Source organism: Macaca nemestrina, chromosome 4, assembly GCF_043159975.1.
Source record: "Macaca nemestrina isolate mMacNem1 chromosome 4, mMacNem.hap1, whole genome shotgun sequence".
Lineage (NCBI taxonomy): Eukaryota > Metazoa > Chordata > Mammalia > Primates > Cercopithecidae > Macaca > Macaca nemestrina.
Genome location: NC_092128.1, coordinates 36791154 through 36797153, shown reverse-complemented (window position 1 = coordinate 36797153; position 6000 = coordinate 36791154).

The following is a 6000-nucleotide window of genomic DNA, read 5'->3' as shown; positions in this document are numbered from 1 at the left end:
GGCCACAATTGAGTGAACCATGAATTAATACTCAGATGAATAGGTCAGATAAAGAGGCCAAACTGACCCTATTAGAACCTGCCCTGGAAACTAGAAGCTTTAAGTAAGGATTTCTCAATCTTGGCACTATTGACATTTTGGTCCAGAAAATTCTTTATTATATGGGACAATCCTATACATTTAAGAAATGTTAGCAAATTCCCTGGTCTCTATTAGGTAGATGACAGTTGCAACCCTATACATATTTATAGGGTGAACCTATATATGTGTCTTCCTCACTATCTGAAATAGCTTTAATAAATATAATTTTTCTATTGTCATTAGCCCTCAATTTTCCCTTCCTCTCACAAGAGTAACAGATCCATTGGTCTCTTCCTTTTTATCATTAACTGATAATTACTGAAAGGCATCTTTCCTGTCTCTACCTCCTTTCCCATTTCAAATATTTCCATATATCTTATTTTACTTAATTTTTAGACATTTTCACAAATGTTCAAAGCTCTATACAGTAATGGTATTAGTCCTGAAATCAGACTAAAAAAATGTAAAAAATACAAGTAATGCTTCAGGGTTATAGGGTTATGAGTGTTTAGGGAAAAATGTTTTGTGACATGGTACAATTCACTGAAAGAGTTGTTTAAAACTTTTTGTTGTATGAAATGTAAGACTTGAAAGTATTCAGAATGTATAATGCAATCCTTATCATCATCCAGCTTTAATGATTATCAAAAGATTGATGTTATAGCTCTCACCTGATCTATATGTATACCCATTCCCCTTCTCCAATATTATTTTTAAACAAATCCCAGACATCTTATCATTTTACATTTAAATAACAGAATACAGAGCTCTAAAAAAACTATTTTAAGACACAAGCATGATACCTTTTACACATCTTAAAAAGTAAGCACAATTCCTTAATTTCATTAAATGCCCAGTGTTCAAATTCCCAGTAATTTTAGATGTAATATGTGACTTTTATTTTCACGGTTTATTCATTGCATTGGGATTAAAATAAGATTCACATGTAATAACTGGTTATTCTGTTTTTTAAGTCTTTTTGAAAATAGGTTTCCTTGTTCTCTCTCTCTCTCTCTCTCTTCCTTTCTCTATGCCTCTACTTCTCTATTTCCCTTACAATTATTTGTTGAAGAAACTGGGTTGCTGGGTTGTTTATCCTTTAGAGATTCCCAAAATGTAGTTTTTGCTGAAATTTTAAAAATGTAAGTCCACTTTTATTAAGAGCTTTGTATAAACAAGGTACACTTTTAGAATATTGCACCCCACTGCTATGTACTGAATGTTTGTGTCCCCGCAAAATTCATTTGTTGATACCCTAACCCTGAATATGGGGATGGTGTTTGGAGATAGGGTCTCTGGGAGGCAAATAGAGGTAGATGAGGTTGTGAGGGTGGAGACTTGGATGGGATTAGTGCCCTTATAAGAACATACAATCGAGAGCTTGCTTTCTCTCTCTCTCCCAGGGAGGCACAAGAAGAGGTCATGTGAATGCACAGCAGGAAGGTAGATCTGCAAACCAGAAAGAGAGCTCTCACCAGAACAAGACCATGCTGGTATCCCGATCTGAGATTTCCAGCCTCCAGAACAGTGAGAAAATAAATTTCAGCTGTTTAAGTCACCCAGTCTATGATATTTTATTACAACAGTTTGAACTAACTAAGACACACACTCCAGATTTGGTTATATTTATCATATTTAATTGATAAGTTACATTTCTGTTGTGGCTTGTCAAAAGACTTCACTTTGTTATTGTAACTAGAGAGTCATGCATTGATCTAAACTTTCAGATTTCTCAGACAAAAAAAGTCTTCATTATTCCTACTAAGAAGAACAAAGTTAAATCAAACTGATGCTCTGCTCAACATTTTGTGATAGATTTCTAGCTCCAGTTAGAAACTGATACCTCCTGCTTTCTTTCTCCATTCCCACACCTTTATACCCAGGAGCAACATTTGTTTGTTTGACAGGAAAATATTAACCCTAGAGACCTGTATTGGTAGAATTTTATTTAATCTTCACTTAGTGTAACTTAATCTCTATAAGACCAACAGTGACATGATTTCATTTAACACCAATGTCAGTCTTGAACAGAAACTGTGCATAATGATTTGTAATAACTTTATACTCATTCAATTACATGATGAATTTTGACTTTTTCTCCAAGTTCATTATAGGTAATATGTAACAATGTATGGAGAAAATTACAATAGCAGAGGTAGGTTTTCATATCAACGTCATTTAAATGCTAGGCATCCTCTTTGCTTTTGCATGGAGTGAGATAACCTAGGCTACCTTGAACTGGCAATTGCTTTACCACCAAAATTATAACAATAACCAGTGTTTTGATTAGTATATCATTATTTGTCTTTAGTTTGTCCTGAAGCTGAAATGGACACATGCATGCATTAATTTCCAGAAGCAATTAAATTCTTTTTTTTTTTTTTTTTTTTTTTTTTAGTTGGAGCTTTGTTCTTGTTGTCCAGGCTGGAGTGCAAAGGTGCGATATCAGCTCACTACAACCTCTGCCTCTGGGGTTCAAGCAATTCCCCTGCCTCAGCCTCCCAAGTAGCTGGTGTCTGCCACCACACATGTCTAATGTTTTGTATTTTTAGTAGAGACGGGGTTTCACCATGTTGGCCAGGCTTGTCTTGAATTCCTGACCTCAGGTGATCCACCTGCCTTGGCCTCCCAAAGTGCTGGGATTACAGGCGTGAGCCACCATACCCGGCCAGCAATGAAATTCATAACCAGGTATTTTCTACTCACAAATACAGTTTGTTCTTCAGATTTAAATTAACCTAATGGACACAAATAACTTTGTGTGTGAGAGTAATCTGTGGCTTTAGCAAAAATATAGCAAAAAGACAATGTTTTATTGGGTTCAAAATTACTTTTTATCCCAACAGCCAACAACTTCATATTCTTACCCACTGAAATTTAGGTTGGTTTTAATTTTAATGCTTTTAAAAATGCACTCTGTTTGGTAACAACAATACATTGTGGGCCCTTAAAATCATAAACTTCATGAATAACAGATTTACCCAGTACATGAGTTTATAAAGTGAAAAAGAAAATATTTTTGTTTCTGCTCCAATTTTGAATTTGAGATCATTGTATTTTATGTTGCATGTGTTACAATAAATATTTTACAAGGTGAAATATATCCACTACAGTTATACTTTAGTTAATTCTGAGTTGCTACCAGTTCTAGCAAAATTAAGATTTCTGATATTGATGAGGGGGAATCTATCAAACAGGATGCACAGATTCTGAGAATTATGACTTCATTGCATCTTGTAGATTAATTTCTTCCATACTTGGAGAGGAGCAAAGTTCCACAAGAAACTCACTAAGATTCAAACATCACTAACAAGTAACTGCTTTGATGAGTCCCATATGCAATGCTTTTATTTACTACTAAAAATTGACATCTTAGTCTTACTCTTGCATAATAACTTGCTCTTAAACTAAAATTTGGGAAATCTAAACAAATTGTTACCTTTGGAAGGGATTTTTGGAAATCAGGATTTGAGTCCTTGTTAAAATAAAATAGGAATTTGGCTGGGTGTGGTAAGACACATGTAACATGCCTGTAATCCCAGCATTTTGGGAGGTGGGGCAAGAGTATCACTTGAGCCAAGGAGTTCGAGACTAGCCTAGGCAACATGGCAAAATCTTGTCTCTACCAAAAATGCAAAAATTAGCTGGGCATGGTGGCGTGCACCTGTGGTCCCAGTTACTTGGGAGGCTGAGGCAGGAGGATCGCTTGAGCATCAGAGGTAGAGGCTGCAATGAATCATGAGTGTGCCATTGCACATCAGCCTGGGTGACATAGCAAGACATTGTCTCAAAAAAAAAAAAAAAAAGATGGGAAATCACTACTTACTTACAATGTGAATTCTGTTCTATGTTCTGATTTCCGAAACTGAACAAAATATAAGGTCTCAGTGAATCACTAAGTTTTTAAAATTAGTCTCTGCTGCCCTTTCCAGAGGAAGGCCATGTTCCTTATACCAAAAGTTAATTCCGAAAGAGGGAGCTGAAGGTAAACCATTTCCCTCGGCAGATAATCTGGACAGTGGCCTCTCTTCCTCCTAAACATGAGAGAGTTTGCTGGCTAATGTCTGATCAAAAGAAGGTGGACTGGGACAAAACCAAGTTTCAATTCATACTTTTAGGGAAGCTGTTTCATGAGCAAGCATAAAAATCTATATAAGACACATGTAACACAGAGACATGCACACACAGAGACATACACACATGCAGAGGTCAGATAATTGAAGGAAGAAATCACCTTTCAGTATTAGTTGAGGGGAGATAATTGTAAGGTCTTTCCCTGACTATTAGCTAAGTGTTCCACTCCATCAATTTTTTTCTCCTATAAACTTAATCCCTAAGCTTATACTTGCTTTAAGAAGATTCTCCTTGATGTAAGCTCTAACAGCTTTATCATAATCAAAGTTCATTGATAATTTACCTCCTGAAAAGTAGTTCTCTTGAGTGCTTCATGTTAGAGAATTTCCTTTTGGCCTCCTCTACTTAATCACCAACACTCCAAGCTGCTCAAACATGTTATCAGACAATAATTTCCTTGTGCCTGCCTTCACTGGAACTATTGCACCATCCCAGATCAGACCTTATAACAAAGTCATTCCACATTACAATGTGGAATATACAATAACTGATTCTCGATTTTTTCTGTTTCTTCCCTTCTCTTATTCTATTCCTTCTTATCTTCTTTTCTTCTCAGGCTTTCTTCTCTCCTCTCCTCTCCTCTCCTCTCCTCTCTTCTCCTCTCCTCTCCTCTCCTCCTCTCTCTCTCTCTCTCTCTCTCTCTCTCTCTCTCTCCCTCCCTCCCTCCCTCTCTTCTGTCCTTCTCCCTCTTTTCTCTCTTTCTTTCTGGATTGAAATAAACCAATTATATTATTCCATAGAAGAGTACCCCCACCCTCAATATGTCAAAGTGCGCTGGCCTGGGGTATTTAATGGTTGAGTAATGTTCCTCAATAATATTCATTTTGCTTTCCACTAGTAAGATCGTGTCATCTCGAATGTCTAGAAGAATCTACACCTGCGTTTTGAGAATAAGTTCAAAAATGTATTGACAAGTTCAAGAAGCAAAGGCCATTTCCTGCTTTTTCACTGAAATGTGCAGGTTCCAAATTATAATGACTCCTGATCTCATTCTCATTTACTCAAACCGAATGCTTTAAAGGTCCAACTAAGCTACTTTGGAAAGGGTGATACATAAACTCTGCAGCATCTCTCAAAACTCCTTCGGAGGCACAGGCAGCTGTCACGGAATGTGGCCAGAGCCTGGGACAAGATTATCAAATCGGCTGTGATACTCTGTGAGAGATGGAGCTACTTAGGGCCGGATGGATTCGGAATCCAGCCAACTATGGAATTCCAAGACCTCCATCGCTTTCCGAAGTCAAATCTAACAGGGATTTGGCCTCAACAGTGGACAAGGTCGGGGCGTGAGGAGGTCAGGAAAGGAGAAACATCGGGATTCGATCTAATAATGGCTGGGCTGGAACTTGTCCCCAGTGTCCAAAGGGCGTGCGTCCTGGCACAAGTGTTGAGAAAGGTCTGGACCCGACGTCTGCAGGAAGTGTCAGGACTTCCCTGTTCTGGGGACCTTCCCAGCCACACCAGGTCCGTGCTCTCTAGATTCCCCCAACGTCTCTCCACAACCCGGAAGGGGCTCAGGCCGGACTCGGCGTGAGGGTCCCCGCGGAGTCCGCTCACCCACCCTTCCGCCATCGCCCCACGGGGGCTGTTAGTAATCTCCCTGCTTCCTAGGCCGTCGAAAAGCACTCAGGTCACCCTCTCTCGGTGACCAGAGCCGTCAGTCTTTCCCCGCCATGAAATGTGAGTTCGGGTGTCAGCCGCCGCGCCCCGGCAGTGTCCCCTGCACATCTCCGGTCTCGGTCTCGCCTTTCGTCGTTCTGCGCAGCCTTTTCCTGGGCGCCGCAG